General features: G+C 45.6%; 2 protein-coding genes across 2 annotated transcripts in view; one reads left to right on the top strand and one right to left on the bottom strand.

Annotated features, from left to right (window-relative positions):
* LOC141104792 (oocyte zinc finger protein XlCOF7.1-like) overlaps positions 1 to 13113 on the top strand; it is a 114217-nt gene that overhangs the window by 36895 nt on the left and 64209 nt on the right. The gene's annotated exons all lie outside the window — the stretch shown is intronic.
* Positions 1 to 13113, bottom strand: part of LOC141104768 (uncharacterized) — a 280800-nt gene that overhangs the window by 263810 nt on the left and 3877 nt on the right. The window lies entirely within an intron of this gene.

Raw genomic sequence — 13113 nt, 5'->3', positions numbered from 1 at the left:
GAGGCAATAAACCATGTAAACTATAACATAATTTACAAACGAGAATCAGAATCTTGTATGTAGGATATCCTACAACCTGGCTCAAGCGCAACGTTTGGACCTCCTTAGTGTTGACTTCCTAACTTTGAGAGATATACACGGGGCCATAAAACACAGTCCCTGTTAATTTCCCTCCCGTTGGCCATTGGTAAATGTCTGTTGGTGGCTGGCGTTGGGGCCCAAAGTCTATGTTGGAGCTCCCTTATTAGAGCTTTCTTATCACAACTCGGGAAGAGGAAACTCTCCAAAAACATATCCAAGGAGTTCCAAGAAACGGGTGGCGCTGTCTTTTTAGGAAGAAATGTAATGAAGGTTACAAAAGGTCTCTCACTACTATGGAATCCATCACAAGAATTCTTTCCTCTCTTGGGTGTTCAGAACAGAGTCACTGGATACAAGGACTGGCTTCACTTTTGCAGTCTCTAAAGGGTGATGGCAGCAGTCCTGAAAACAGTATAATAGTGACCACGGGTGAAATAGTACAAAGTCCTGGATGCAGATGCTCTCTCTCTCGCTCAATAAACATTGCCATCCCAGAGCGATGCAGAGTTAGACGCCCCAACCCCAGATGGACCCCACACAGGCCAACAAAAAGGGAAACAGTCTCTCTTCAACCATGGGAAACGGTCCTCCAACTGCAGAATGGTGGCCCCTTTGCTCCAGGGCATGGTCCTCTGCACACAAGAGGTAGTCATTATGGAAACAGCGATCTCTAAAAGGTGCAGCAGTAGTCCCGTGGTCTCTAGCCTGTCTCTAGCCTGTCTCTAGCCTGTCTCTAGCCTGTCTCTAGCCTGTCTCTAGCCTGTCTCCAGCCTGTCTCCAGCCTGTCTCCAGCCTGTCTCCAGCCTGTCCTTCACACACAGTTCCTGTTCCCCCTCTACAGCACTAGGGCCTTCCACTAGCATGGCTCCTTCTCCTCACTCCCCCCCCCCCCACATGAGACAGTCCTGCTCAGCCGGGGCTTTTCCAGTCCTCTGTCCCCCTTTCCATCACAGTTCTCTTGGAACATGTAGTCCCACACAGTCTCCCTCACATTTTGCCCCCTTTCTAGTAACTACGGTCAGTACCGAGTCAAGCTCAACTAAAACCCAGGGCAAACCTACCAAACTGCACACCCCAAGATGTATGAGCATCACGTGTCAGCAAAAATCACCCCCCCTCCCAAAAAATAAATCGAGCACTAATCTGCATGCTTACCCCCTAAGCATAAATTCCCCCTCTAACCAATACAAATCTGCCCCCCTGCTGAAATCCTTCCTGCCAGCCCAAATCTTCGCCCCCCATCCCCCCCTCCAAGCTCAAGTCTTCTCTCTCCAAATCCCCATAGCCCAACCCCCCCCAAAAAAAAAAATCACCCCTCCTACCCTGTTTCCCCGAAAATAAGACCTAGCGTGATTGTCAGTGATGGCTGCAATATAAGCCCTACCCCCCAAATAAGCCCTACCATTTTTCCCCGAAAATAAGCCCTACCCTGAAAATAAGACCTACAAGGACTTTAACTAGGGCTTATTTGGGGGGTAGGGCTTATATTGCAGCCATCACCGACAATCACGCTAGGTCTTATTTCCGGGGAAACAGGGTAGCACAAATCCTTTACCCTTCAAATTTCCCCTGCAAACCCCCAATCCCCCCTAGCACAAATCCCTCCCCCCTCCTAAATTTCCCCTCTTAGCATAAATACCCCCTAATCATCTCTGCTAGTACAAATCTCTCTCCCTCCCCCCCCAAAAAAAGTCCAATCCTAGCGCAAATGCCCTCCTTCATCTACCATATCACTTCTTCTAGCACAAACCCCTCCTCCCAGTGCAAATCATCTTTTACTATCCTTGTCCCAACACAAATCCCCCCCCCCCCTCAAATCACCATTCCTAGCACACACCCCTAATTTACCCTCCTAGAACATTTCTTATCCACCGCCCCCAATCTCCTAGAGGTGCGCCCCCCCCCCACCTCACATGATACCACAGTGCCCAGGGCAGCCCCCCCCTTTGTCCCGGCCCTGACTACTGTACAATCCCCATCAGTCCTAGCAGTCCCCAGCAGGTCTCCCAAGGATCAGCTGCTGGCCCATAAGGGCGCACGGGCGCCGCCCCCTCTCTCCTGCCACCCCCCTAACACCAACAGATAGATTCATGCATTGCATGAATCTATCTATGGCGCCCGGCCCCTTTTTCGGGCGCTGGTGTTCTGCGGATGAGGACCCCCCTGTACTGCACAGGCGCAGCGCTTGCACAGTACGAAGGACTACGGAGCTGGCGAAAATTGCCGAACATAAAGAGCTGTGAGTGAGCCGTACACCGCGCATGCGGAATTAACATGACATTGTAGCAGACGATGCCGCACGCTCCCAATGCTCGTGCTACTCTGCAAGGGGTGGGTCTATTATTACTGTTATATCGTGTAAGGGGCAGATGCTTACAGATCTAATAGTAATAATAGACCGTAATAATAGACCCGCCCCTTGCTTAGATGATCTAACAGGAATAATAGACCCGCCCCTTGCAGAGTAGCACGAATATCGGGAGCGTGCGGCATAGTTTGGTAGAATGTCATGTTAATTGCGCAGTGTAGAGTTCACTCACAGCTGTTTATGTTCGGCAATTTTCGGCATCACCGTAGTAGTTTGTACTGCGCATGCGCAATACAGGGGGGTCCTTATCCGCCGGGGGAACTTTTTCGGCAAGACACCGGCCACCTGAATTACAGTGGCCGGGGGTGTTTTTGCAGCACCTGATTAGAGCCATAGGCTCTAATAGGCGTCGAAAAAGCTGTGTTAGAAAAGCGAATGAATATTCGATTTCCTAACACTAAACCGCCTCTCAGGCCTCCAATCATAGCAGAGGACGGGAAGAGAGGACGGGAGAAGACATCGAGGAGCTGTCCCACCACCACCGAGACAGGTAAGTGCAGACGGGGGGCACACTGGCAGCATTTAATATGGCACAGTAGTTGCGTTTGATGGGCACAGTGGTTGCGTTTGATGGGCACACAGGCAGCATTTGATGGGGCACACAGGCAGCATTTGATGGCGCACAGTGGTGGCAATTGATGGGCACAGTGGCTGAGCTTGATGGGCACAGTGGCTGAGCTTGATGGGCACAGTGGCTGCGTTTGATGGGCACAGTGGCAGCAATTGATCAGTACAGTGGCAGCAATTGATGGGCACAGTGGCTGCGTTTTGTGGGCACAGTGGCGGCAATTGATGGGCACAGTGGCGGCAATTGATGGGCACAGTGGCGGCAATTGATGGGCACAGTGGCTGAGCTTGATGGGCACAGTGGCTGCGTTTGATGGGCACAGTGGCTGCGTTTGATGGGCACAGTGGCTGCGTTTGATGGGCACAGTTGCAGCAATTGATGGGTACAGTGGCTGCGTTTTGTGGGCACAGTGGCTGCGTTTTGTGGGCACAGTGGCGGTAATTGATGGGCACAGTGGCGGCAATTGATGGGCACAGTGGCTGCGTTTGTTGGTACAGTGAGGCTGCAATTGATGGGTTTTTTTTTTTTAATTTTTCAGTTTGTTCGCGTCCCCGCAAAAATTTTGAGCACCAGCTGCCACTGGTCACGACTACAAATAATCACAGTCTTGGCCACAACATCCTCTTCCGAAGAGGGAAAGGAAGATACAACTGCAGCAGGGTGGGAGGTCTGTGGCAGCCCAGAGCCTTACGGCTGCCGAGGCACACGCGGGGAGGCTACATTCAGATAAATATCCGAGACTGTGATAATTAGGGATGAGCAGATGGTTCTGTCCAAACTTTGGCCGTTCGGGTGATTGCCCAAAATTCTGCCTGCCCCACTTCCCTGTTCAGCGGGAGACGAGCTTCATATATAGAGAACAGATATTTCTAGATATTTCTAGATATTTGGCTAGTGGAACCATCCGGTTCGGTTGTGTGCGCCACGGGTCTTTTCTTTTTTTTTTTTGTTTGGTGAATCAGCAGGCATTGTGATTGAGGAGGGGTTGACATCCAAGGACATTTTTATTTATTTTTTGTAATAAAGGACTTTTAAGGTGTCTATTTCTAGGTGACAACTTCTTTTCTGTGAATAAGTAGGAGCACCATGTATCTCCTAATAATTCACGTGGGTAAGGGGGGTATTATCTGGGCACCCCCTTATTGATAAATAGGGCTTTCAGATTCCAATGAGCCCCCCCCCCATCTGCAATCCCCCACACCCGCCAGCCAGGGTTGTGGGGAAGAGGCCCTTGTTCTCATCAACATGGAGATTGAGTGTCAGGGATGGGCTCAGCCCTTCCTTCTCAGAGCTCTGTGCATCAGAGAAGAGCCAAGAGGTCCATGGTATCTCTGGAGGAGCTGCGGAGAGCCACAGCTCAGGTGGGAGAATCTGTCCACAGGACAACTATTATGCCCCGTACACACGGTCGGATTTTCCAATGGAAAATGTGTGATAGGACCTTGTTGTCGGAAATTCTGACCGTGTGTAGGCTCCATCACACATTTTCCATCGGATTTTCCGACACACAAAGTTTGAGAGCAGGCTATAAAATTTTCCGACAACAAAATCCGTTGTCGGAAATTCCGATCGTGTGTACACAAATCCGACGGACAAAGTGCCACGCATGCTCAGAATAAATAAAGAGATGAAAGCTATTGGCCACTGCCCTGTTTATAGTCCCGATGTACGTGTTTTACGTCACCGCGTTTAGAACGGTCGGATTTTCCGACAACTTTGTGTGACCGTGTGTATGCAAGACAAGTTTGAGCCAACATCCGTCGGAAAAAATCCTAGGATTTTGTTGTCGGAATGTCCGATCAATGTCCGACCGTGTGTACGGGGCATTAGTCGTGTTCTCCACAAATCTGCCCTTTATGGAAGAGTGACAAGAAGAAAGACATTGGTGAAAGAAAGTCATAAGAAGTCCTGTTTGTAGTTTGTGAGAAGCCATGTGGGGGACACAGCAAACATGTGGAAGAAGGTGATCTGGTCAGAGGAGACCAAAACTTTTTGGCCTAAAAACAAAACGCTATGTGTGGCAGAAAACTAACACCGCACATCACCCTGAACACACCATCCCCACCGTGAAACATGGTGGTGGCAGAATCATGTGGTGGGGATGCTCTTCTTCAGCAGGGACAGGGAAGCTGGTCAGAGTTGATGAGAAGATGGATGGAGACAAATACAGGACAATCTTAGAAGAAAACCTGTTAAGAGTCTACAAAAGACTTGAGACTGGGGTGGAGGTTCACCTTCCAGCAGGACAACGACCCGAAACATCCAGCCAGAGCTACAATGGAATGGTTTAGATCAAAGCATATTCATGTGTTAGAATGGCCCAGTCACAGTCCAGACCTAAATCCCATTGAGAATCTGTGGCAAGACCTGAAAATTGCTGATCACAGACGCTCTCCATCCAATCTGACAGAGCTTGAGATATTTTACAAAGAAGAATGGGCAAAAATGTCCTCTCTAGATGTGCAAAGCTGGTAGAGACATCCCCAAAAAGACTTGCAGCTGTAATTGCAACGAAAGGCGGTTCTACAAAGTATTGACTCCGGGGGGCGCCATACAAATGTACCCCACACATTTCACAATTTTATTTGTATCATTTATCATTTTCCTTCCACTTCACAATTATGTGCCACTTTGTGTTGGTCCATCACATAAAATCCCAATAAAATACATTTACATTTTTGGTTGTAAACATGACAAAATGTGGGAGATTTCAAGGGGTATTAATACTTTTTCAAGGCACTGTATGTTGCGGCTTTGAAGTGGTTTACCGGGGGGTTATGGATGCAGCTATCAGCCATAACCCTGGTATTCTTTTTTTTTTTTCAGCCAGCAATTCTTATACTCATTTTAGAAGAAGGCGACCCCTCCCGCCGGTGTTTCTCGGGCTTACCGTTCCTACCGGCGAGCCTGAGAAACAATCTGATGGTTGGCGCCACTGGTCGCCGAGGTGGGGAGAGAAAAGATCACCTCTATGAACAAGGACAGGGGTCTCCAGACTATGACCCTCCAGTTGTTCAGGAACTACAATTCCCATCATATCTAGTCATGTCTGGGAATATCAGAGGCAATGCCTCATGGGAGGTGTAGTTCCATAAGAGCTGGAGGGCCGTAGTTTGGAGAACCCTTGATCTAGGAGGACCGGAGCGACGTCATGACGTCACTCTCAGTCTAGGTCAGAAGTACACGATGTATTTTTTTAAGAATGAGATCAAATTTTTTATCTTTTGCTTTCAAAGGTAGAGAAGAGATCTGGGGTCTTATAGACCTCAGATCTTTCCATAAAGAGGACCTGTCATCCATGGACCTCTTGGCTGCTACTCTGATGCACAGAGCTCTGAGAAGGAAGGGCTGAGCCCATCCCTGACACTCGATCTCCATGTTGATGAGAACAAGGGCCTCTTCCCCACAACCCTGGCCGGCGGGTGTGGGGGATTGTATTTTTTTTAAGAATGAGATCAAATTTTTTATCTTTTGCTTTCAAAGGTAGAGGAGAGATGTGGGGTCTTATAGACCTCAGATCTCTCCATAAAGAGGACCTGTCATCCCTTATTTCTATTACAAGAGATGTTTACACTCCTTGTAATAGGAGTAAAAGAGATATAAAAAAAAAAAAAAATGAAGGGACAGTGTAAAAATAAAAAAACTGAAATAAAAAAAAAAAATTTTTTTTAATTTAAAGTGCCCCCATTCCTCTGTGCTTGCGCGCAGAAGCGAACGCATATGTAAACGGTGTTCAGACCACACATGTGAGGTATCGCCGCAAACATTATACTGAGAGCAAGAATTATAGCGTTAGGCCTCCTCTGTAACTGTAAACTGGTAACCTGCAAAAATTTTGAAAGCGTATAGAGAATTTTAAGTACTGTAGTTTGTCGCCATTCCACGAGCGCGCGCAATTTTAAAGCGTGACATGTTAGGTATCTATTTACTCAGCGTAACGTCATCTTTTATATTATTACCAAACAATTGGGTTATATATTGTGGGTTTTTTTTTTTTTGCATTCAAATTAAAGTGTATTTTTTTTATTTCTTTTTTTTAAACTGTGTTTGAAAAAAAATGACGGCGCAAATACCATATAACATAAAAAATTGCAACGATCGTCATTTTATTCTGTAGAGTCTCTGCTAAAAAATATATATATATATATTTAACCACTTAAGCCCCGGACCATTTGGCTGGCCAAAAACCAGAGCACTTTTTGCGATTCGGCGCTGCGTCGCTTTAACTGACAATTGCTCGGTCGCGCCACGTTGCACCCAAACAAAATTGACGTCTTTTTTTCCCCCCACAAACAGAGCTTTCTTTTGGTGGTATTTGATCACCTCTGTGGTTTTTATTTTTTGCGCTATAAACAAAAAAAGGCCGACACGTTTGAAAAAAAAAAAAAAACGCAATTTTTTTTAATTTACTTTTTGCTATAATAAATATCCCCCCAAAATATATAAAAAACTATTTTTTCCCTCAGTTTAGGCCGATGTGTATTCTTCTACATATTTTTGGTAAAAAGAAAAAAAAAAAAAATCGCAATAAGCGTATATTGATTGGTTTGCGCAAAAGTTATAGCGTCTACAAAATAGGGGATAGTTTCATGGCATTTTTATTATTATTTTTTTTTACTAGTAATCTGCAATTTTTATCGTAACTGCGACATTATGGCGGACACGTCGGACAATATCGACACATTTTTGGGACCATTGGCATTTTTACAGCGATCAGTGCAATAAAAATGCATTGATTGCTGTAAAAATGTCACTGGCAGGGAAGGGGATTAACACTAGGGGGCGATCAAGGGGTTAATTGTGTTCCCTAGTTTGTGTTCTAACTGAAGGGGGGGGGAGGGGACTGTGCAGGTTAGATGACAGATCGCTGTTCATACTCTGTACGAACAGGCGATCTTTCTGTTCTCCCCTCAGAGAACCGGAAACTGTGTGTTTACACAGTGTGCCCCGAGCGATCGCGGGAGCCCGGCCGGTGATCGCGACCGCCGGGCGCTCGCATCGACTCCGTGGGCGAGCAGGGGGCGCGCACGTGCCCCCCTAGTGGCCGAATATGTTACCGACGTAACATGACGGCGATTCTCGCAGCCGTTGTACAAACTGCTGGTCGGGAAGTGGTTAAACTGTGTTTGAAAAAAATGACGGCGCAAATAACGTGTAACATAAAAAAATTGCAAAGATCGGCATTTTATTCTGTAGGGCCTCCATGCTAAAATATATATATATATATATATATATATATATATATATATATATAGATAGATAGATAGATAGATAGATAGATAGATAGATATAAAGTATATAATGTTTGAGGGTTCTGAGTAATTTTCTAGCAAAAAAAAACAAACTGATTTTTACTTGTAAACAAAAAGTGCGAGAAAAAGTTTGGTCTTAAAGTCTTAAAAAGTAGCAAAAAAAACATTAAAAAAAGGGCGGAGATCCCTCCCAAAGTCCCCTAAAATACATAGCCGACCCTTAAAGGGGTCTCTGTGCTTTTTAAAAAATAAGCTGGCAATGAAATGTCATTTGCTGGCCATTTTTACCACATTTTTTTTCTGCAGTACTTTCTGTAAATCGCAGAGATGCCGCCCCCCCTTCACAGAGAGGATTAGGTCACCCCCTCAGGCATGTTTTCCGAAGGAATTGGACTTTTAGAATGATTCAATCTAAGCATATAAAAAAAAAAATCACATCGATTAGGAATTTTGTGTAGCAGCATCTGCTAAAAGACGTCACAGTGACTATGGAGGAAGAGGACGGAACATGACGGGGGGTTACTGGGTGTAAATATAAAATAAGATCTTATTACCTTCTCTCCTGCCACTTCCAGCAATGTCTTCTCTCTACTTCCTCCCGACTTACTTCTGACCCGGAACTTCTTATTTATAACCTGACATCACTTCCTGTCTGTTCCTGACATCACTTCCTGTCTGTTTTCCATAAAGACATCCTATCTTGGTAAAAGTGAAAAGATCACTACCTTGTGGAGCTCAGAGGAACTGCGGCCCCGGGAAACGTCTCGTAGTGTGAACACGGCCTTGTGCTGTACTGTATATCCTTATAGATGGGGTCATCTCCACTCCCACCAAGGGGGAGAATAAGTATTTTACTGATCAGGAGGGATTTTGGCAGCTTTGATTTTGCACCAAAATTGAATACAGATTTAGTCATATTTAGCCTCTAATTTTTCACATGTGGCAGTGCTTAGGAGAAATTTGTTTGTAAAAAACTTGCTACCTTGAAGAAGATCTTTCCATGTGGCTTTGCAAGCCTTGTGATGCCCCCATTTATGCAAAGAAGACTCAGGTAGTGGTAGAATGGATGACATGGGGTCCCCCCTCACAATCCTTACCAGCAAGCAGTCCACCTCTACTGCAGGAGGGCACAGAGTTGCCACCTCATCCCTTTAAACCCAAACACATATTGATTACATAGGTTCTGTGGCTGATTAAGGTGGTAATTAAACTCACTTGGTGCCTTATCTGCACTAAATTAGTCTCAGAACCTGTCAAATTCATATGTGTTCGGGTTTAAAGGGATGCGGTGGCAACCCTAGCAGAGCAGCCAGGAAGAGCCCGATACCCCAGTAAAGATGGAGTGGGGAATCAATCCTTCTCTTTCAGCATGTCCCACCTCTGGGGGATGGATGCAAAGAACCCCAGCAGAGAGGAAGGGATGGAAATGGCTCCTAATCCCCAGAATGTGATATCCTTTTGGGAAAAAAATATGAAAGAAAACAACTCCCTAAATGCCCCTTATACTCACCTAAATATATGGTCACATGACCTTCCAGTTCTGAGTCTTCTCTGTTCTTTCTATGCACAGGATGTAAGGTGCTTCTTCAAGTGTCCACATCACTGACTCCTTGACATGATCATTTCCTATTGGCTGCCCAGCTAGGGTCCTCTTCTGAGCTAGAAAAGCTTTTATCAACACAGGAACCCCTGAAATAACTTTCCGGTAACAGGGAACCCCTGAAAAAAATTACAACTCATGATACATTAGTTAGGTCAGTGGAAAAAATGCTCCTTACACTTGTGCTCATTGGGAAGAATTTCCCCCTTACAGATAGCTAAAAAGATCATTGGTGTCAGTGGGAACCTATCTGAGAGGCAGAAATTGCTCATTGGTCAAGGAACCCCAAGTAACCTCTGGAGGAACCCTGGTTGAGAAACCCTACTCTGGAGGAATCTTAGGTTCCATGGAGACTAGTTGAGGAAGAATGTTCCTTACCCTTGTGGACATTGGGAAGAATTACCCCTTATGCCGCGTACACACGGTCGGACTTTTCAACCGGACTGGTCCGACGGACGCCGACGGACCATAGCCGGCGGACAATCCGATCGTGTGTGGGCTTCACCGGACCTTCAGCGGACTTTTCCAGTCGCAAATCTGACGGACTTTAGATTTGGAACTTGCTTCAAATCTTTACATCGTAACTCCGCCGGACCCAGAAATCCGCTCGTCTGTGTGCTCGTCCGACGGACAAAAACTGACGCTAGGGCAGCTATTGGCTACTGGCTATCAATTTCCTTACTTTAGTCCGGTGTACGTCATCACGTACGAATCTGTTGGACTTTGGTGTGATCGTGTGTAGGCAAGTCCGTTCATTAGAAAGTCCATCGGAAGTCCATCAAAAGTCCGTTGAAAGTACACTGGAAAGTCTGTCGGACCAATCCGGTCGAAAAGTCTGACTGTGTGTACGCGGCCTTACAGATAGCAAAAGAGATTAGTGGTGTTAGTGGGAACTTATCTAAGAGGCAGACATCGCTCATTGGTCAAGGAACCCGTGGCAACCTCTGGAGGAACCCTAGTTGAGAAACCCTACTCTGGAGGAATCTTAGGTTCCATGGAGCCTGGTTGAGGAAGAATGTTCCTTACACTTGTGGTCATTTGGAAGAATTACCCCCTTACAGATAGCTAAAAAGATCAGTGGTGTCAATGGGAATTTATCTGAGAGGCAGAAATTGCTCATTACTCAAGGAACCCCTAGCAAACTCTCGAGGAACCCTCGGGTTTCATGGAACCCTGGTTGAGGAAGAATGTTCCTTACACTTGTGGTCATTTGGAAGAATTACCCCCTTACAGATAGCCAAAAAGATCAATGATGTTAATGGGAGTTTATCTGGGAGGCAGAAATTGCTCATTGCTCAAGGAACCCCTAGCAACCTCTGAACAAACCAAAGGATTTCATGGAGCCCTGGTTGAGGAAAAATGCTCCTTACACTCATGGCCATTGGGAAGAATTACCCCCTTACATATAGCTAAAAAGATCAATGGTGTCAGTGGAAACTAATTAGAGAGGCAGACATTGCTCACTGCACAAGGAACCCCTAGAAAACCTGGAGGAACCCAAGGGTTTCATAGAATTCTGGTTGAGGAAGAATGCTCCTTACACTTGTGGTCATTGGGAAGAAACACCCCCTTACGGGTAGCTAAAAAGATCAATGGTGTCAGTGGGAGCTTATCTGAGAGGCAGAAATTGCTCATAGCTTAAGAAATCCCTAGCAACCTCTGGAGGAACCCTAGGGTTCCATGGAATCCTGGTTGAGGAAGAATGCTCCTTACACTTGTGGTCATTGGGAAAAATTACCCCCTTACAGAGAACTAAAAAGATCAATGGTGAACTTATCTGAGGAGTAGAAATTGCTCATTGCTCAATGAACCCCTAGCAACCTCTGGAGGAGAAACCCTACTCTGGAGGAACCTTAGGTTTCATGAAGCATGGTTGAGGAAGAATGTTCCTTAAGCTTGTGGTCAGTGGGGAGAACTACCTTCTTACAGGTATATAAAAAGATCAATGGGAACTTATCTATGGGGCAGAAATTGCTCCTTGTTCAAGGAAACCCTAGCAACCTCTGGAAGAACCCAAAGGTTCCATGGAACCACAGTTGAAGAAGCATCCTCCTTACACTTACAGTGATTGAGACATTGGGAAGAATTACCCCTTTACAGCTATCTAAAAAGATCAATGGTGTCAGTAGGAACTTATCTGATATGCAGAAATTTCTCAAGGAACCTCTAGCAACCTTTGGCGGAACCCAAGGGTTTCAGGGAATCTTGGTTGAGGAAGAATGTCCCTTACATTTATGGTAATTGGAACATTGGGAAGAATTAACCCCTTACAGATAGCTAAAAAGATTGATGGTGTCAGTGTGAGTTTATCATTGGTCCAGGAACCTATAGCAACCTCTGGAGGAATCCTAGGGTTTCATCAAACCCTGGTCTAAAAGAATAGTCTTCAGTGATGACATCAGCATGATGGGACTGCCAGGGTTTGGACAGCTGGGGGTACATCTGCATTATCGGATTACTAGTCCTTTCTCACCCAGAAACAGTTCCAGCAAGGGTCAGGGATGGTGATTATAATAATAATCTTTTGAAGTCTTAAAAAAAAAAACAGATGGAAATGGGTTCCAAAATGACCAGGATGTAACCAATAAGAGACAGCGGGCATGTTGGAGTAATCGTCCATTGTTAAACCTTAGCAGAGGGAGAAATGAAAGACGATGGGGGAAGTTTATGACAGTCAATAAGGAGATCTCTACATTCACTTATAAATACAATAATACAGCACAAATTATGATGCAAAATAATAACAATATACAAAATCCAGCAACCTGCTGGGCAGAATGGGAGATGCTGATGTCTTCAGTAATGAGAATGTAGTTGGTGTTCCAGAAACACGGCTTGACTCCTCGCAAGCCTGGGCTGTTTATATTCATCCTGATACTCTTGTTTAGAGGGACACAGGACATAGAAAAGATGGAGGGGGGTTCCTCTAATGTTATATGTGATGTGAAAGTGAGGAAGAAGGATTATCTTGTGGTTCGAGATGTGATTGATGTTCCAGAAACACGGCTTGACTCCTCACAAGACTGCGCTGTTTGTATTCATCCTGATCCTCTTATTTAGAGGGACACAGGACATAGAAAAGATGGAGGGGGGTTCCTCTAATGTTATATGTGATGTGAAAGTGAGCAAGAAAGATGATCTTGTGGTTGGAGATGTGGTCGGTGTTCCAGAAACATGGCTTGACTCCTCACAAGACTGGGCTGTTTGTATTCATCCTGATCCTCCTGTTTAGAGGGAAACGGGA

Source organism: Aquarana catesbeiana, linkage group LG08, assembly GCF_042186555.1.
Source record: "Aquarana catesbeiana isolate 2022-GZ linkage group LG08, ASM4218655v1, whole genome shotgun sequence".
Taxonomy (NCBI): Eukaryota; Metazoa; Chordata; class Amphibia; order Anura; family Ranidae; genus Aquarana; species Aquarana catesbeiana.
The sequence above is the reverse complement of the archived record's forward strand: the minus strand, read 5'-3'. Positions and strand labels throughout refer to the sequence as shown.